The following is a 21,817-nucleotide window of genomic DNA, read 5'->3' on the forward strand; positions in this document are numbered from 1 at the left end:
TCTGAACACTGGGCCGAACAGTGGTAGAAGTTAGTGAATTTAGCAGGTGTCTTGCTGATTTCTGAACTGTCTGCCTGTCAAACACAAGAATTGAGGAGTACGTTAAGAGTACTGTGTATTTAATCATACACTATGTAACAGAAAAGTTATATATCATATCACACCGAAGTGATCAGTAATGATCCAGACACTGATGAGTGTTGGACTAAATATACACTGTAGCTAAGGGTTTTAAGTAAGCTAAAGACTTGGGATGCTGTGTGAGACATAAGTAAACCCAAATGGCAATGGTTTTGACATTCTTTTGCACGTTTTCCTACTGTAGGGGCCTCTGCAAGTGTGGAGGACTCCGGAGGGCTACAAGATGACAACTTTGGGATTCTATTGAAAGCTGTCTTTCATATTTGTTTGTCAACGCTGAACCCAGGGCAATCTACGCTAAATTAGCGTTTTTAGCTAACAGCTACAACACGCATAAACGTTACTGTACGGGTATTATTTGTTAACATGACGCTTGTTCTTATACATGTAATACATTTATTACCAACCTGAGCGTTTCTCAACTGGTCATTTGACATCACGAATGTCTTCAGGAGAATTACTCCAGCTCCAGCTCCAGCTCAAGATGTCGTAGATTGCCACTTGCGGTCCGCTAGTAAAACGAAGTTCGATTACGCAAGAACCGGAACCGGATGTAAGTTCCAAAAAACTGAATTTTGGAACTGAAATTGAATTGTAGAACTGAAACTGAATGGTGAGAAGTGAAACTGAAATTATTCGAGAGCTGAATTTTTAAAGGATAAAATGCAGTTTCAAAGCAAACGAATTCATTTTCAAAATATAAAATTCAATTTCAATTTAGTGATGATCATTTTCAAACCATAAATTCAATTTCAAATTAGACTAATTCAAATTCCGTTTTCAAAAGCATTTATTCAAGTTACAATTCAGATTCAATCTGAGCAATTCAAATTCAAATTTAACTTATTCAATTTCAGTTTCTGATGGCACAGATTTCTGCCCATACCTGTCATCTCTCCCTTAATATGCGCTCAAAAGCAGAGAAATTTACAGAATTTTCAAGGTGACCCTCTGAGTGCAGCGAGATCCCTTCCTGTTGCCCATAGACTCCAATACAATTATTTCCCAAAATATTACTCTTGCGTGTGGGAATTCCTGTCCTTGACTGGTGAATATTGTGATAGGAGGTACTGATATGTTGCGAAAAATTCATTTGCATGTCCAGTGATGAGGCAGAAAACTTTCCTCACTGGGCAGAGACAGTTTCTGGACCCACAGATTATGACATGCACTGGACTCTTGTCTTAACACATATCGTTGAGAAATTCATGTTAAGTTGCGCACTTCACAACGTTAGAATGTAGCTGCAGGCTTACATTCTCCATGGGTAACTTTCTGTTTACATCTGTATGTGCTGTTATGTATGTATGTTACATATGTTATGTTGTGTATTTTCTGCAATAAATTTTCTTTTTGGGTTTAATAGCATCATGTCGATGGCAGAAGGGACATTATCATTCGTTGCTTAGTTGAGTATCTTGGAGAGAGTGGAGAGGAGCTGATCAAAGACCATCAGGTATCTGATGATCATAATGACTGTATTAAAATTATTGTCTAACCTTATAATCTGGTCTTCACTTGTGATGATATGTTGAAGGTCAAAGATTCTCTACACTCGTGATGTTTTTAAAAAAAGACTCAAGATTAATATTTTTAATCAGGCTTTTAACTAATTTCTTAAATCTTTATGCTCTTACCCTTTATCTTTTAACCCTGATGCACCCGCCAGGGGGAGAGCGGCGGGGTCGGGGGATGCGGGTCCCCCGCGGAGGGAGGGAGGAGGTTGGGGTCGCGAGATCCCCCGAGGGGATGGGATGGGATGGGATGGCGGGCTCGGGGGATGCGGGTCCCCCGCGGAGGGAGGGAGGAGGTTGGGGTCGCGAGATCCCCCCGATGGGATGGGGATGGGATGGGATGGGATGGCGGGCTCGGGGGATGCGGGTCCCCCGCCGAGGGAGGGAGGGAGGGAGGAGGTTGGGGTCGCGAGATCCCCCACCCCCCCGAGGGGATGGGATGGGGATGGGATGGGATTGGAGAGAGAGAGAGAGAGAGAGAGAGAGAGAGAGAGAGAGATATAAAGTCTTGTGAAAAGGTGGTCGAGAAACACCCCGGCGAAAGCAGAAGAAGACGAAGAAGAAGAAGAAGATAATGTCACGCACTAGACCGTGGGAGCCAAAGAGCACTAAGGTCGGTACAGGCGGATCGCAATCGCCAGCGGTGTCCTCCTCCTCCTCCTCCTCCTCCCGCTCACCATCACGTCGCCATCGCCATCGCATTTGGCGTACGCTGCGTGGTCGGCTCCGGTGGCTCCGTTGTTGCGACCGGCCACGTTTCGCTATCGAGGGCTAGGGGTCGAGGAAGACCAAGAGCAGCGGCGGCAGCGGCAGCAGCAGCAGCAGCAGCAGCAGCTACAGGAGAACTTGGAGGAGGACGAGAGCAAGGAAGAGGAGCAAGAGGCCGAGGGGGACGACAACGACGACCCGACGGCCCGAACGCTCGCAGACGAGGAGGAGGAGAGCCACTCGGAGGATCAGGAGGACGAAAACGATGGGGTATGTAGTTGCGAGGAAGATGATCGCGGTTACGAAATGGCGTCGCAACTCTGCCAGGACGGCGGCTCGCAAGGCGAGTCGAACCGCCGAGAGGGAGAGGAAGAAGAAGCAGGCGCCGACCCACCGGGGCGGGGGACTCGGGAGATTTGGCAAGAGGACGACGCCGGCCGCGCTGCAGGTGGCGTTCATGATCCTGGGCGCGATCGCGGCCGCGGCGCTGTCGGTGAAACTCGCGACGCTGATGTAGCCGACGATTACGACTACGACGATGACGAAGAAGACAAAGACTATGAAGAAGAAGAAGAGGAAGAAGAAGAAGAAGAAGAAGAAGAAGACGTCCTCGCCGATGATGATGAAGAAGAAGAAGAAGAAAAAGAAGAAGACAAAGACTATGAAGAAGAAGAAAAAGAAGAAGAAGAAGAAGAAGAAGAAGACAAAGACTATGAAGAAGAAGAAGAAGAAAAAGAAGACATCCTCGCCAATGATGATGATGAAGAAGAAGAAGAAGAAGAAGAAGAAGAAGAAGAAGAAGAAGAAGAAGACGTCCTCGCTGATGATTATGACGATGAAGAAGACAAAGACTATGAAGAAGAAGAAGAAGAAGAAGAAGAATTAGAAGAAGAAGAATTAGAATTAGAAGAAGAAGAAGAAGAAGAAGAAGAAGAAGAAGACGACGACCTCGACCCGCCGGGACGAGGCCCCACCGAAGAGGCCGTGGCGGCGGCGCGAGACGAGGCCTCCGCGTTCATGGCCTACTTCCCGCCGGAGATAGAGGACTCGGTGATCGCCATGACCAACCTGGAAGCGGGCAGGCGCAGGCCCGCCATCGACGGATGGAAGCCCATGGGCCGCGTCGAGTTCCGAGCCTACCTGGGGCTGCTCGTGCTCGCCGGCGTGTACAGGTCCCGGGGAGAGGCCTGCGAGAGCCTGTGGGACGCCGAGAGCGGCAGGTCCGTGTTCAGAGCCACGATGCCGCTCAAGACCTTTCGAGCCTACTCGAGCGCGCTGCGCTTCGACGACAGGGAGACCAGAAGGGCCGGGCGAGGCGAAGGCGAGGGCGAGGGCGATAGCTGCTACGACAAACTGGCCCCCATCAGAGCCGTGTGGGACGAGTGGTGCGCGAGGTTGCCCGCCATGTACCGCCCGGGACCGGAGGTCACCGTCGACGAGAGACTGGTGCCGTTCAGAGGTACGTATGTACTATGTGGTGTGTGTGTGTGTGTGTGTGTGTGTGTGTGTGTGTGTGACTGGGGGAAGAGAGGAGGAATAGGAGCGGGAATGACGAAAACGGGCTAGCTTGCTCTGTTGCATACTCGTGTTGGGTTCCGCGTTTGTGCTGCTTTCGCATGACTCTTTATGTCTATGAAGCTATGAAGCTATGAAGTCTATGACTCTTTATGTCTTTATGTCTATGAAGCTATGAAGCTATGAAGTCTATGACTCTTTATGTCTTTGTATCTATGAAGCGCCTTGAGGCGACTTTTGTTGTGATTTGGCGCTATATAAATAAAATTGAATTGAATTGAATTGAATGTCTTCTCCTTGCGTTTCTGCCCCAATTCCCCCCCCCCCACACTTTCCCACATCTCTCTCTCTCTCTCTCTCTCTCTCTCTCTCTCTCTCCCTCCATCCATCAGGACGGTGTCCGTTCAGACAGTACATGCCCAGCAAGCCGGCCAGGTACGGGATCAAGATATGGGTGGCGTGCGACGCGCGTTCCAGCTACGCGTGGAAGATGCAAGTCTACACCGGCAAGCCCGACAAGCGCGGCCCTCCCGAAAAGCACCTGGCCACTCGAGTGGTCGTGGACCTCACCGAGGGACTGACTCCGGGACGCAACGTCACGTGCGACAACTTTTTCACCTCGCGCGAGCTCGCCGATAGGCTCTATCGCGAGAGAGGCCACACCGTGCTGGGCACTCTGCGGTCGAACAGACCCGAGATCCCCAGAGAGCTGCGCTGCGTCAAGGGCAGGGCCGTGGGCTCCGTCGAATCCGTGGTACTCGGCGGCTCCGCGGGACGAGGGGGAGGAAGAGGAGGAGAAGGAGGAGGAGGAGGAGGAGGGCCCGACACGATCATCCTCTCCTACGTGGCCAAGAAGAACAAGAACGTGCTGCTCCTCACCACAGCTCCTCGTTACCACCATCGCTCCGGCCCCGAGCCCCGGCCTAGCCGCCGCATCAGCAACAGCAGCGGCAGCAGCAACAGAAGCGGCGCGAAACCGCCCTTGGTGCTGCATTACAACCGCACCAAGGGAGGAGTGGACAACCTGGACAAGGTCGTGAGCACGTACAGCTGCAGGAGAAAGACCCGCAGGTGGCCCGTGGCCCTTTTCCACAACATGGTCGACGTGGCGGCCTACAACGCGTTCGTGCTGTGGAGGGAAATTCACCCCGACTGGATGCCGGGCAAGCTCAACAGACGACGGCTCTTCCTCGAGCGACTGGGCAAAGCGCTAGCGCGCCCCATGCTCGAAGCCAGGGCGGCTTTAGCGCGAGGACCGGGAGGAGGAGGAGGAGGAGGAGGAAGAGGAAGAGGAGGCAGAGTCGCGGCCCGAGGCGCTACCGCCGAGGCAGCCTCTAACAACGCTACGCCACGCGACTCCTCTCCGGTCAAGAGGCGAAGGTGCCGCGTGTGTCCCAGGAGCAAAGACGTCAAGACCAAGATCCTGTGCCGCGAGTGCCGAGCGCACGTGTGTACAAACTGCGCCGTCACGTACTGTCCCAACTGCGCCGCTTCTTCTTCTTCTTCTTCTTCTTCCCGCGACGCCGCTCCCCGGACGCCACCGACGCCGTGATAACACAAGCGCCCCAACGGTGGTCCCCTAGCGACCCCCCCCCCCACCCCACCCCACCCTATCATCATCATCATCATCATCATAACACAATATATGCCCCCGGGGGTCCTAGTGACCCCAAACCTATCATCATCATCATCATCATCATCATCATCACATATGCCCCCCGGGGGGGGGTCCTAGTGACCCCAAACCTATCATCATCATCATCATCATCACATATGCCCGAGGGGGTCCTAGCGACCCCCACCCTAATCATCATAAAACACACATATCCCCCCCAGGGGGTTACCAAGACCCCCCATCGCCACCACCACCATCATCAGGATCATCATCACACACACACACACACACACACACACACACACACACACACACACACTCATCATCATCACACACACACACTCATCATCATCATCATCACACACACACACCTCGGGGGGTCACCACGACCCACGCCCCGAGAACAGGCGGGCGCACAAGGGTTAAAAAAGGCGTTTGATACAATTGATCATTCTATATTAATGAATAAACTAGAGAGATATGGCATAAGAGGGATAGCATACAAGTGGATGAAAAGTTACCTGGATGACAGATATCAATATGTCGAATTCAATAATGTAAAATCTAAGCAGTTGAAGGTAACTTGTGGTGTTCCTCAGGGCTCTGTGCTGGGCCCTAAATTATTTATATTATATATAAATGACATATGTAGCATTTCCAAACTGTTAAAATGTGTATTGTTTGCTGATGATACCACTCTGTACTGCTCAGGTAAAAACCTAGAACAGCTTCTGACTACAGCGGAAAAGGAGTTAAATATATTAAAAAACTGGTTTGATGTAAATAAGTTATCATTAAATATAAAGAAAACAAAATTGATTATTTTTGGCACTAGACAAATGAAAAATGTATCTAAAATCAGGGTTAATGGAATTGAAATTGAAAGAGTGTACGAAAATAAATTTCTTGGAGTGATAATTGATGATAAGTTGAGTTGGAAGTCTCATATAAACCATGTGAAAACAAAAATGTCAAAAACCATTGCTATTCTCTATAAAACAAAGCATGTACTGAACAAAAAATCATTATACACACTTTATTGTACTCTGTTGCTTCCATATATGACTTACTGTCTGGAGATATGGGGTAATGCATATAAAACGAACACTCTTCCTATTTTCAAGTTACAAAAAAGAGCTATAAGAATTATAAATCAATCAAACTATATAGAACCAACTAACACTTTGTTTATTAATCTGAATACCCTGAAATTTTATGATTTAGTTGAATATAAAATGGCACAGATAATGTATAAAGCACAAAATAACTTGCTTTGCCCCAGTACTCAGAAGCTGTTTAAAGTCAGAGAGAGTCAATATGCCTTAAGGGGAACAGATTTCTTTAAAAAAAACAAGATGAGGACAAATATAAAGCAGAGATGTGTTTCTATTAGAGGAGTTAACCTGTGGAATAGTTATGACAGTGATTTAAAAAGGTGGAGTTCATTTTCCTTGTTTAAAAATATGTTTAAAAATAGAGTATTAGAAAAATATATAAATCAAGAATGAAAAGAGCAAAAAAAAAAATAAACCCAAAAAACCAAAAACCTCTTGATTCTTTTGCTTTGATGTAGTTACTTATCTAAGGTGGAAAGTTTTTTTTTTTCTTGTTTGTTTGTTTGTTTTGTTTTTGCTTTGTTTTATTATTTGCTTCGAGCCCTGTGTACAGGAGCTGGATGCAAAAAGATCTTTTGTTAAAAGGGTTGGCGTAATAAGCAAATGCTTCAGCCAATACCTTTTGATTAACCTTGTCTCATGCTTTCTTGCTTTGTGGTAGATCTTTGTTCTGTTTTCACTGAGATATTTGAATGCTAATCAATAAAAATCAAATCAATAAAACAATAAACAATAAAGGCAAAATCATCAAAACTGAACCACAGAGCAATGGTGGCACGGTTGATGTTTGCATGTTTGTATTATGTTGATGGCCTGGTGTGCGTGCATAGTACCTGGATGCACTATGGGAAGAAGGTAAGCTTGGCGGATGCAGTGTGATGCTTTAGGCAATATTCTGCTGGGAAACCTTGTGTCTTACTATCTATGTGGACTACTATCTTCCTAACTGTTGTTGCAGACCATGTACATCCTTTTAGGGAAGTGGTATTCCCTGATGGCCTCTGTCAGCAGGATAGTGTGCCCAATTTTTCGAGGAGCATAATGAGATTGAAGTGTTGACTTGGCCTCCAAATTCCCTAGATGTCACTCCAATCGAACATCTGTGGGATGGCACAACTTATGGGATCTGGTGCCAACATCTTGTTGCCAGATACCACACCTTCAGGGGTCTAGTGGAGTCCATGCCTTGATGGGTCATGGCTAGAATAATGTTCTGCCTGATTGGTGTGTATTAATTTAAATACCATCTTTTATGTATTTTATTGATTTCTTTAAAAATAATTTGTTATAATTTTATCAAGAGGGTCTATAAATCCTTCAGTTAGTTACAAATTAAAGATACAGTTTCATTATTTATACACGATACAGAGGCTCCATAGACTCCACTTACAGCAAATTACAAGCTGTGGAGTGTGTTATGACTGCAGTACATTAAACTTAGGTTGAAGAAAAGCTTTTAGCTGAGCACCATCAACAGACAGAGCTGGGCACCAGCCAGTGAGTTCCTGACGTCAGTCAGTCAGTCAGCCAATGAAATCTCAGCTATTTTATTCTATGAGAACATGCCATGAAAGTCTGTAGCACAGATAGGACCTGGAATAAGGATATGAGTTTTCACTTAGACACTGCTGTAAATATTTCTTGTAAGATCTTTCTTACCTCACTGTGAAAATTCTATTAGTATCTGTTCATGGCGGTTTCCCTGTTATTTGCTCCTGTTATTCAGAGCTGAAGAAGTAGGTTGGTTGAGCTCCATAAGCAGGAAAATCTAAAACTTTAGCTATGGAAAAAAATTGCTGTACTCCCAGAAATAATCACATAATGAAACCTGCTGTGACACTTTTGTTATGTTGCCGACCAGATGAGGTGACGGCTACGGGTGAATCCTAATCAAGGTTTTCCATTTTCACCATCGTGGGTGTTTCCAGAGTGGCTTGAAATATTATTCCAAGATCATTATTTTTAATTGGCTGTATCAAAAAATACTGCATGTCATGTTGTCCTCTGTGGTATTCTATGACTGCCTTAAAATAAACCCTGTAAATAAATGGATTAAAGGGAACATTAGGGATGGAAATTGATAAGAATTTATCAATTCCAATTCCATTATCGATATTACTTATCAATTAGATTCATTATCAGATCTCTAATTGATTTTCATTGGGTTCTCACTAGTTACCACCATCACTAAGCAGCATATCGAAGACATTACATTTCTGCAAATTAATTGCATGATTTGTGGTCAAATGTTTGTGGATGTTGGATGTATTTTATCTTTGTTGTGATCAGTGTTGGGTCATTACTCAAAAAGAAAGGTATTACACATATCACACAGAACACTTTTATTAAAAGTAATGCAGTACATTACTTTATTACTCCAAGGAAAAAATAACTCATACTACACATAACCAGTGTTGGGTAAGTTACTTTAAAATAGTAACTTAGTTACATTACTAGTTACTTCTCTCAAAAGTAACTCAGTTACTTCAAGTTACTCGTTACTTTCAAAGTAACTAGTTACTAGGGAAAGTAACTTTGGTTTTACACAGAATTCTCTTGTTAATGTGTTGCTTCCATAACTTTGCCAGTCTTCTAGCTTGCTTACTTGCCACAAGTGCACTGTGCCACCTACCAAAAGAAAGGAAAAGATAATGTGCATATTTCCACGAGAGAAATCCCACGCCTGGACCGTCATTGACTGCTGCCATGATTCTAGCCTACGTCACAGCGTCATGCGTGCCTTTTACATCCAACACAAAAACTGCAGTCGTGGTGCTTTCGACTGTACTCAGAACTCGGAAATTCTGCCTTCTGAATAGGAAGATGTAGGCAACACCAGACTGCAGATGAGCTGCATACAGGGCTGGACTGGGACAGAAAATTGGCCCGGGCATTTTGACTAGAGACTGGCCCACCATTATAGGAAAAATCATAAAGCCTTTGAATGAAAATAAACACTGTTGTGACAGTGATGTACACTGTTTTGATCATATATATGCATCAATCTATCAATCGTTTGTTGTAAGATTCAGATAATTATTTTTTAAAAGCTAGATATTTTAAATGAGAATAAGAAAGAAAAGTATTTCTTTGTGCCCCCCTTTCCCTTTTAATGCCCTACATGCCCCCCTGGCAACACTTTGCTAGATCCACCCCTGCACAGCTATCAGCTGTCAGCTACCTAAAAAAGGATCCTGGGGTTATTTGTCTCTCAGAAGCAGTTCATAACTTCCCTTCAACTCATTCATGTCACCTAAAAGGTAAACCTGTTCCTCCATCACCTGTTCAGCTCTGATGATCCAGTAAGGACATCTCCTGGTTTCATCTTCATGTTTCCCTCTCACCAGATAACCAAACCATATCATGACCAGCAGCTTTTTTGCAGCTGTGGCTCCAGCAAACATCAGCTGATACTAGAAATTAATATTAAATAAATTCTAACAACAGCTGATCAAGCTTAAACATGCTGCTGTTGTCTAGCGCGACATCCGCTGGTTTCCTCTTTCTGGCGCAAAGTGGGCGATAAATAAACAAGAGAGCCGATCAGCTGATCATTGATCAGTTTTCATGACTGAAGTAGAAACGGGAGAGGGAGGGGGGAGAATGAGAGAAGAAGAGGCAGCTGTGCAGCAAAGACACAGAATAACTCCAGCTTTGTGCCTTTTTCATTGTAGCTGAATTACGGGACAAACTGTTCCTTTTCACCTCAATAAGAAACGCGTAATATTTTCTCTGAATACCAGATGGGACGGTTGGCAACTCTAATAACTTATGAACAAAATAAAGTTCAACATCATTAACTTCATAGCACCCACCCAGCTATATAGAAACTCCGTCATGCTAGCTAGCACGCAGTACGGAAAAAGTCAGAATAACGAAAATAAACTCCACCTAAACTTGGTTTATATCTGACCCAGAGAGACTGCAGGTCATAACTTCTTACCTGAAGTTCAGTTCACACTTGGACCGGCGGCCGCCTCGGGTCTCTTTTCCTTCTGCGTCCCTTTTCCTTCATCCACCTGCTGGCCTCCACCACTTGCTAATGTTACTGAATTTAACTACTGATTTTATCTACTGTTCTGATTTTATCTGTTTTGATTTTATATACAGTTTTGTTTGTTTGTTAATTAGTTTGTTTGTTTGCTTGTTTTAATCAATTTTAAATCATGCTTTTTATTTGTTTTTGTTTCTAATGTCTCTGTAAAGCACTTTGAATCACCTTGTTGTTGAATTGTGCTATACAAATAAACTTGCCTTGCCTTGTCTTGAATCTGTGGAAGCTCCGCGATAGCCACCACACGAAGTAACGAGTAACGACCCTATCTAAATCCCAGTAACGACTAACGCGTTCCTGATTTTGGCATAATAACTAGTTACCGTGCTCGTTACCACAATAATAACGTAGTTACTGTAACGCGTTACTTAATAACGCGTTAGTCCCAACATTTTTTTTTTAATTATTTGAATATATATGAGTGTTTACGTATAAATACACAAACAATACACATATGCTTTCAATTGTGTAATTTAAGTGATTTAGGTAGCTCTGTCTTGGAAGTTCAGTTAATACTAGAAATGTGTTTTGGAGTTTGTACATGTTTTTTGGAGTTTGTACGTGTTTTGTCTCTAGGGGCCACCACATATATTTATATATAAAAATATATAAATAAACCACTTTTTTTTACATTAGTAATTCCTTTTGTGCATAACTTTATGTTATTGTTAATAATAAATTAATTAAAGCAACAAAACAATCTGAAGAGCTGGTTCAGAGCCGAAAGAGCCGGAAATCCCATCACTACTGGTGCCTGTAAGAATATTCTCACATTTAAAGCAAGGCTGCTGAACCCAAAGGCATTTTTCATTTTCTCTGGGGAGTTTAATCACACCTCACTGGAGTCCACTTTGCCTGCTTTCCACCAGTTTGTAAACTGTCCCACTAGGAACAACAGGACAATTGATCTACTGTCTGCTAATGTGAGGGATGCGTACAGAGTCACACCTCTCCCCCTACTCGGACAGTCAGACCATAACCTTGCCTATCTACAGCCTAGTACAGCCCCCCTGGTTAAAAGGCAGTCTGCTGGTGATCAAGGATACATACAGGAACAAAAGTGGAGTAGAGGCTGAGGGAGAACAATATGAGGGTGGCATGGCAAGGTGTCAGTACCACCAGAGTATAAGAAGAAGGCATTCAGGTTATTTGCCTCCTCCAACCAGTATGACCAGCAACCAACTGTCCCACTCTCACTACAGCACCCCCCCCCCACACACACACACACACTCACACACTATATGCACACTTGACCTCTGCCTCATCGCATCTTCTTCCCCTTCGTCCTCCCTGACTAACACCCTCACCTCACCTGATTCCAAGTTTAGGTGAGGATGTGCTACCTCATAGAGAGATCACAGTATCTCAGGCTGAAGGTGATCAACTCTGACACTCTGGCCAGCAGCACTGGTGCACCACAGTTCACGGTGCTGGCCCCACTTCCCTTCACTCTATACGCTTCAGACTTCAACTACAACTCTGAGATGGGTCACTTGGACACATACAGTGGGGCAAAAAAGTATTTAGTCAGCCACCGATTGTGCAAGTTCCCCCACTTAAAATGATGACAGAGGTCAGTAATTTGCACCAGAGGTACACTTCAACTGTGAGAGACAGAATGTGAAAAAAAAATCCATGAATCCACATGGTAGGATTTGTAAAGAATTTATTCGTAAATCAGGGTGGAAAATAAGTATTTGGTCACCTCAAACAAGGAAAATCTCTGGCTCTCACAGACCTGTAACGTCTTCTGTAAGAAGCTTTTCTGTCCCCCACTCGTTACCTGTATGAATGGCACCTGTTTGAACTCATCATCTGTATAAAAGACACCTGTCCACAGCCTCAAACAGTCAGACTCCAAACTCCGCCATGGCCAAGACCAAAGAGCTTTCGAAGGACACCAGGAAAAGTATTGTAGACCTGCACCAGACTGGGAAGAGTGAATCTACAATAGGCAAGCAGCTTGGTGTGAAAAAATCAACTGTGGGAGCAATCATCAGAAAATGGAAGACATACAAGACCACTGATAATCTCCCTCCATCTGGGGCTCCACGCAAGATCTCATCCCGTGGGGTCAAAATGATCATGAGAACGGTGAGCAAAGATCCCAGAACCACACGGGGGGACCTGGTGAATGACCTGCAGAGAGCTGGGACCAAAGTAACAAAGGTCACCATCAGTAACACACTTCAACGGCAGGGAATCAAATCCCGCAGTGCCAGACGTGTTCCGCTGCTGAAGCCAGTGCATGTCCAGGCCCGTCTGAAGTTTGCCAGAGAGCACATGGATGATACAGCAGAGGATTGGGAGAATGTCATGTGGTCAGATGAAACCAAAGTAGAACTTTTTGGTATAAACTCAACTCGTCGTGTTTGGAGGAAGAAGAATACTGAGTTGCATCCCAAGAACACCATACCTACTGTGAAGCATGGGGGTGGAAACATCATGCTATGGGGCTGTTTTTCTGCCAAGGGGACAGGACGACTGATCCGTGTTAAGGACAGAATGAATGGGGCCATGTATCGTGAGATTTTGAGCCAAAACCTCCTTCCATCAGTGAGAACTTTGTAGATGAAACGAGGCTGGGTCTTCCAACATGACAATGATCCAAAACACACCGCCCGGGCAACAAAGGAGTGGCTCCGTAAGAAGCATTTGAAAGTCCTGGAGTGGCCTAGCCAGTCTCCAGACCTCAACCCCATAGAAAATCTGTGGCGGGAGTTGAAAGTCCGTGTTGCTCGGCGACAGCCCCAAAACATCACTGCTCTCGAGAAGATCTGCATGGAGGAATGGGCCAAAATACCAGCTACTGTGTGTGCAAACCTGGTAAAGACCTATAGTAAACGTTTGACCTCTGTTATTGCCAACAAAGGTTATGTTACAAAGTATTGAGTTGTATTTTTGTTATTGACCAAATACTTATTTTCCACCCTGATTTACGAATAAATTCTTTACAAATCCTACCATGTGGATTCATGGAATTTTTTTTCACATTCTGTCTCTCACAGTTGAAGTGTACCTCTGGTGCAAATTACTGACCTCTGTCATCATTTTAGGTGGGGGAACTTGCACAATCGGTGGCTGACTAAATACTTTTTTGCCCCACTGTATAAAAATGCTCTCACACTCACACAACATGGAGACACAAAGAAACAGATGCTGTACACAAAATCACACTCTCTATACACCCACTATACCGTATTATAGTATACTTTATACTTCCATTTCGAGGGCACCAACACCTCCAGAGGGGCAATGTGCCCCCAGACCCAGGAGATGGTCCCCTTTACTCTGGGCTGGAGACAAGTAGAACACCCCAGTCCACATAGCAGGAGAAAAGCCCACCAACCTAGACTTTGACTATACAGCCAGCCCAAGAAGGAAAACAGAAAACAGGGATTTGAGAAGACCCTATGCCTCTCGTCACCTGCTCTTATGTGGTGTGCATTTAAATTTGGGAAGCATGGTGCCAAAGACCTTCTGCCAGACAACAGCTGGTGTCAGCTCGGCCCCTCCCAAGAACCCTTAATGCATGTCTGCTGGAAGATTAATAATGTTTAGGGCTGCTCAATTAATCAAATTTTAATCATGATAACGATCTGGGCTTTCAACGATCATTAAAAATGACTGAGCCTATTATTAGCACCTCCCTCATGCTTTACTCTCGCGCTACTCCGTGTGGCAAATCGAGCGCACTTCTCTGCATTTCGAACACGCGTCACAACAATTAAGAGGACCCGAGGGAAGCTCGGAAAGCTAAGCAGAAGTTATTTGGAGAGGAGAGTGACTGCTATTGGTTGAAAAGAGAGGTAAAAAAAACTTCAGTGGTGTGGAAACATTATGGGCTCGCGGAGTCAGACGTGGATCAAGTAGACACAGTGTGTAAACTTTGCTACGGTGTAGTAGCTGCACCACAGAGCAACACTGCAAAGTTCACTAAACATAGATGTTTACATTTTTCATTTATTTCTTATATTGCAAACATTTGCACTGTTATCAGTATTTGCACACTATTTTATGTTATTTTTTAAAGTCATTATTCAATACATTGTTATTGTTAACCCTTTAAAGCCGGTCAGAGCAGCATGCTCCGTTTTGCGTAACTATTTTTAAATCCCTGTAGAACCTGAACCGCGTAAGCTAGCGCAATAATTTGTTTTGCATATGAAACCAGAGGAGTTGTACTTACATCTTATGCCATCAGCTTGTCCTCGGTCACGGTTTCCTTCCACATAAAGCTTTGCAAAAATTGCATAAAAAGCGCTTGCAGGAACAAAAACATAATATTCCAGAAACACGCTTTGCCGATCCGATCAGCTGTTCATAACACTTCCCACATTGAAACAGACGTCAGCGCGAACTATCGCATGTCCGCCATTTCCTGGCCGAAACCGGAAGTGACATCATTTTTCACGGAAAATGTAGTTTTTTACTTGTAGGCCTTAAAAGCCTATACTGGTAAGTCATGTTTGACTTTTCTGAATAGTTTCTGGGATGCTTAGAACTCGAATTGCACTGCTGGAAATAGTTTATTTTGATGCACAAGCTATTTTCTTTGCAAATTTGCATCATAGGATTGTTTTTTTGTTTTTCCTGCAGTATATAAAAATTGCTGTATCTCCAAAATAAAACTATGAAGACACTCAAAATAAGTTTCCTTTTGTTGTAAACTATTTTTTGCAACTTTTTTGTATTTAAAGTTTTGAGGGATAAACCTCTTAAATTTCTCCAAGTAGAAATATATATAAAAAAAACAAAAACAATTTTCAAATTTTTTGTAGTTTATTGCACTTTTTTGCAATTAATGTAGTTACTATAGACTTAATGCATACATATTATTAAAATATGGGCTATAACAGTTGTATTGATGTATAGCAACTTGAAATGCTCCCACAAATGGCACTACAACATGTAAAAAAAATAATATAAGCTCTGGCTGACTTGGTTCTATGGTAGGTCTTAAAGGGTTAAATAAATATCGTCAAATAATCGAGATCTCAATTTCAGTGAAAATAATCGTGATCATCATTTTGGCCATAATCGAGCAGCCCTAATAATGTTTTTGACATTACTGAGTGGCTTCCTCTCACTCTCCATGGTACTCATAGCCATTGATCAGTGGTCATTGATCAATGGTTTTTGATAATTGGTTGTTGATCAATGATCATGAAAATTTGCATATTAATGATCAAGAAACTGAGAGATGACACTCTCATCTGAAACTCCAAGTCCAGTTGCATTTTTTTTCCCAAGCTCCTTAGACTACAATGACCTGGATGACTAAGAACCTAGACAGATATTCTGCTTAGTGGTGTCACTACTCATGGTTGCATTGTCCACATCACAGGCGAGGGATATCATTACCAGTATTGGGTAAGTTATTTTAAATTAGTAACTTACTTACATTACTAGTTACTTCTCTCAAAAGTACCTCAGTTACGTCAAGTTACTCGTTACTTTCAAAGTAACTAGTTACTAGGGAAAGTAACTTTGGTTTTACTCAGAATTCTCTTGTTAATGTGTTGCTTCCCTAACTGGATACCCAGCAAGATTGCCAGTCTTCTAGCTTGCTTATGTGTTAGGACTATCCTGCCACAAGTGCACTGTGCCACCTACCAACAGAAAGAAAAAAATAATGTGCATATTTCCACGAGAGAAATCCCATGCCTGGACTGTCATCGACTGCCGCCATGATTCTAGCCCTGTGTCACAGCGTCACGTGCGCTTTTTACATCCAACACGAAAACTGCAGTCGTGGTGCTTTCGATTGTACTCAGAACTCGGAAATTCTGCCTTCCGAGTTGGAAGATGTAGGTAACACCAGACTGCAGATGAGCTACATACAGGGCTGGACTGGGACATAAAATCGGCCCGGGCGTTTTGACTAGAGACCGGCCCACCATTATAGGAAAAACCATAAAGCCTTTGAATGAAAACAAACGCTGTTGTGACAGTGATGTACACTGCATCTCCAAGGTATCCCATTACCCTTTATTAACAAAGCAGCTCCACTACTGCTCATAGGCTCTGATCATACCCACCTTATTACGCCTATTGCAGCAGTTAGACATGGACCATTTGGATCTCCTGCAGCAGTGAAAACCCACTTAGGATGGACACTCCAAGATCTGATCACAGACTTCCAACCCCAGAGGAGTCCCGTGCATGCCCGGTGTTTGTTAACATCTTCCAGTTCAGGTTCAGGAGAACCGCTCCAACACATCGTTGTGTCCACTGATGGCTCTGAATCCGTTCAGCCACCTCCTACTCTACCATCAGCAGTATCGACGTCGTCACCTGCAGTGCCACTATCACCAGTTCCACCGCCTGTGGCTGCCATTCCGCCAGTGGTCAGGGCACCGTCTGCTCCTGCATCACCTGGTCCTGCCTCTGCCAAGCCCCGTATATTGCCCCCAGTGCCTGCAAAACTGCCCGACCGTCTGCAGGTATGTGCCTGCAGCTGCATCCCACGCGGTCGGCAGCTGGACCTGCTTTGCCACCACCGCTGGCTACATGGTCGGCCCCCTGAACTGTTTGGCCTGCGTTGTCAACCTTCGGGTCGACCCCCTGATATGTTTTGCCTGTAGGGAAAGTAGCACACCTGTAGTGCAGGATAGAAACTATCAGACCTAGAGCATGTCTGATTCACCTGCCCCCACTTCCTGAAAAAGATTGACTCTAACCCTTTCAACATATTTCTCACTAGAAATATGGGGGCGGCTGTTGTAAAGGCTCACCTTTCAGCATACTCACTTCACCAGATGCACCTTGTTTCTTTTCCTCACCTTTGATTGGGTGTGGTGCTTTCCCTTAAATTGCATTCACCTGTCACTCGTTATATTAGGACTGCACTCACCTACAGCTCACTCTTTCTTCACTCCCACATGGGGTGGCAGCTGAGAGATAGCAGTCCATGTGTGTCTTTTCTTTTGGTCATTATACAATAAAATGAAAAACCCTGCAAGTGATTACTGACTGTTCATTCTCATTCTGACCGGATGAGCCCATGATGGTAACAATCTCCAACCTCCTCTGAACTTTCCTCCAAAACAGTACCAGTACAGTCTGTGACTTCGGCATGTGCAGTAACACATTCCATGAAGGCATTATAGTATGGTTGTAGTACCAGAGATTAGTTCAGCAGAAGGTAACTGTGTGTCCTTCGTCCTTGCCTTCTGATCTGTTGTCTGTGTCTCAAGCAGATTTAACAGTGGAACAGCAAGCTTATCCTTCATTAAAATAATTTGTTCAATCATGCTGTGACATCATCCAAGCTGGGAAAAGATCATCCGGTATATGATCATCCAGTATATGTTCTTCACCATGGTATACTCACAAAGAGGTGGTTTCCTCATGAGAAAGATCTGACTGGGTTGTGTTGCTGAATAAGTATAGACAGTCTGTACTATATTGTAGTACTGTAGCTGGGATAAAAAAGAAGACCAAAACCAGTCTAGTGTTAGACATTTTTTCTGGCCAAAGTGTGGCCAATTCTGTTTACACTCACACAAGAGAAAACAAATCCTTTAACTATTCCTTTCATCAGTCAGCCATTTCAACATCTGGTCATACAACATGTGGGTCCTCTGCCTCCTTAAAGGTCTATTTATGTGTTTTTCTTGACTGTAATCAGTGTTGGGGAGTAACGGAATACATGTACTATTACTATATATTTAAAATACAAAATATGAGTGTAGCCCGGATGGGAATTTGGGAGTAGATACTCGTAATTCCCATGGACTTAAACGCCACAGTAACATAAGGTGTTCACAACTAATGTTATGTGATGTAACTGTACCCTGAATGTAATTTGCCCTGTAATATGTCACAAGGTAAATACAGGTAATTAGAGCAATGAAACTGTTATGTTATACATAAAGTATTATTTTATGGTATGTAACTCTGAAGAGAGTTAAAATATTGTTCAGAGTTCTAATTTTCTGGAGGCCCGTGAAGGTAGCATGAAACGGGACCTGTGTATCTGTTGCAATGGAGGAAGAGAACGGCATGGACAGATGCACGAGGTTAGCTAAACCAAAGTGAGAGACTCAGCTAGTTTTACTGAGGTTAACTAGCACAAAAGAGTGTATTACTAGAAAGCTAACCGTGGGAGAGCTTCGCAACAGAATGTGGGTGAAGTGACTTTTTGTTTCAACGGTCGCACCACCGTGTAAAACTGTGTTTCCAGCTACGACTGCCGAGGCTAAAGGCTAGCCCGGACTGCTTGGCTGCGCCACGGAGGCAGCTGCTATGGACTGTCGGAGAGCTGGACAGTGACTGGCTAACGCGCTGTAGCAGAGACAGCATCCGGTCCGCAGGGAGAGCGGAGAGTGGATTTAGTTTGGGACTGGTGAACGGCAACCTACCGAGCAACTGAACTGTAAGTTGGACTTTCGTGCTCTTACTGGGGAGATGAGGATTTTTCTCCATCGTCCGCCGTGAGCAGCAAACAGGCCTGCAACAAGTGTGAATGTGAGTGTGTGTGGAGCCCATGTGTGAATATTGTGGATCTAGTGGATTATATAGCATATTTTTGAGTGTATATTAGTGAGTCACTTACCAAGAGGTGATAACATAATTTGTGTTGTTTAACATAATTTCAAAGGGAATTATTTCATTTACACGGCATGTTTCATTTGTTTATGAAGCTGGATATCATTTGAGTTAAGAAAAGGGTGTGTTGTACATTACTTTCAGTAAACGTTTGGTTTGTGTTAAAGAGTTGTCTGGGGTTGATTCTTTTACTACTGGTTAAGTCTAACTTGCAGGCAAAGGTTTACTGATAGTTTCCCCGATTCCTGTCTATACCAAATTCAAATTCAAATTCAAATTTTATTTGTCACGTACACAGTCATACACAGTACGATATGTAGTGAAATGCTTGGACAACTGCTCGTGACCTAAAGAAAACAAAAAAGGAAAAGGCTATGAATAAGATAGGAAATAAATATGAAAAATTAAAAAGGGTAAATTTAACTAGGAAGGAATAGAATATAAATTAAGGTTAAAAATGAAATAACTGTACAACACAAATTAGAATGAAGGGTAAATTTAACTGGGAAGAATAAGATAAAGATAAATATATAAATTAAAGTTGAAAATAAAATAACTGTACAACAAAATACACAATACACAATACACAATATAGAACTATATAAGAATGTATGAAGAAATCTAAATATAAATAAATATATACACAATAACAGCAGCTGTACAAGTATTAACCCGAAATGAAGAATATAGTGACCAGTGTTGTGCAAAACCAAAGTCCAGAAAGTCCAGTGTGTGTGTAAGAACTGTATGTGTGGGTCAGTACTGTGTGGTGGTGTGATTGAGAGACCGTATCGCCTGCGGGAAGAAGCTCCTCCTCAGTCTCTCTGTGTTGGTCTTCAGGGAGCGGAATCGCTTTCCTGACCTCAACAGAGAGAACAGTCTGTTGTTGGGATGGCTGAGGTCTTTCACGATCTTCCTGGCCTTGGTCCAGCACCGCCTGCTGTAGATTGAGTGCAGGTCAGGGAGCTCGGAGCGGATGGTGCGCTCAGCTGACCGCACAACCCTCTGTAGAGCTCGTCTGTCCTGCATGGTGCTGTTCCCGAACCAGGTTAAGATGTTTCCCGCCAGGATGCTCTCTATGGTGCACGAGTAAAAGTTCCTGAGCACCTTGGAGGGCAGTTGGAAGTCTCTCAAGCGTCTGAGGTGGTAGAGACGCTGTCGGGCCTTTTTCACCACGGTGTTGATGTGACAGGACCATGTCAGGTCCTGCGTGATGTGAACTCCGAGGTATTTGAAGCTGTCCACTCTCTCCACTGGGCACTCGTTGATGACGGGGGTCTGGTAGTTCCTCTCCTGCTTAGTGCTGAAGTCCACTATCAGCTCCTTTGTCTTACTGACGTTTAGAAGGAGGTTGTTCCTCTGGCACCAGTTCTCCAGATTCCTAATCTCCTTCAGGTAGGCCGTCTCGTTGTTATCAGAGATCAGGCCCACCACGACGGTGTCGTCAGCAAACTTGATGATGGTGGTGGAGCTGGTAGTGGCCACACAGTCATATGTGTACAAAGAGTACAGCAGGGGGCTCAGAACACACCCCTGGGGGGCTCCAGTGCTGAGAGTGGTGGAGGCTGAGACATGTCCGCCCATCCTTACTGCCTGTGGTCTGCCAGTTAGGAAGTTGGAGATCCACTGACACATAGATGAGCTGAGTCCCAGATGCTCCAGCTTGGTGGTGAGTGTGGAGGGAATTATGGTGTAAAATGCAGAGCTGTAGTCTATGAAGAGCATTTTAACATAATTCCCCCTTCTAGTGTCCAAGTGAGTGAGTGATGTATGGAGGAGATGAGAGATGGCATCGTCTGTGGAACGATTTGGACGGTAAGCGAACTGTAGTGGGTCCAGTGTGTCTGGTAGTGAAGAAATGATGAAGTCTCTGACCAGGCGTTCAAAGCACTTCATCACTACTGAGGTGAGGGCTACAGGGCTACAGGGCTACCAGAACCTTTTGTGGTATCTAGGCTGTAACGAACCTAACACCCCACCTAGGGGGTCCAAACTGAGGTAAGTGGATTTAGACTCAGTATCACGGGTGGGGTGCTACATAAAATGGAGGCACCGCTGGGATAAAGACTGGTAGTAATTAGTATTAACTTGTGACCCTTCCTTCCCCCCCCCCCATCTCCAGCTGCCTCCCTCTTCCCACTCCACCACAACCACCCACAAATGCAGGGCCTTGGAGTACGGGTATGTCACCAGGGTGCAGAGGAGGCTACCCTGTCCCCTTCTGGCTTCCTCTGCCTCAATTTTATCCCACAACTTAGACATTCACATTGCTCACACTCTCATTACACATACATATAGGATCTTCGGGGTGGGCACGATACACGGAATCCAAAGTACCATCAGGGTGTACACCTCACCCCTGGCGTCGTTGCCCACCCCTCAATTTTAAATACACGTAGACATTGAGGGCTAGCAGGAGGGGCTATGCACTTACCTGCTGCTCTCTGGCAGGTAGCTCCATGCCCTCCTGGGTTTTAATTGCACCTTAGAACACACATGCATCAACACTACAATAAGCGGGCGGAGGGAGGTTTGGAGTCTTCTCTCACCCCCATTCTCTGCGACCTGCTAGAGCGGGGGGGCTAGGAGGAGGAGTTGGCCG

This window comes from Diplotaxodon limnothrissa, linkage group LG18, assembly GCF_057381915.1.
Source record: "Diplotaxodon limnothrissa isolate DT_005_m linkage group LG18, D_limnothrissa_male_GT1.1, whole genome shotgun sequence".
NCBI lineage: Eukaryota > Metazoa > Chordata > Actinopteri > Cichliformes > Cichlidae > Diplotaxodon > Diplotaxodon limnothrissa.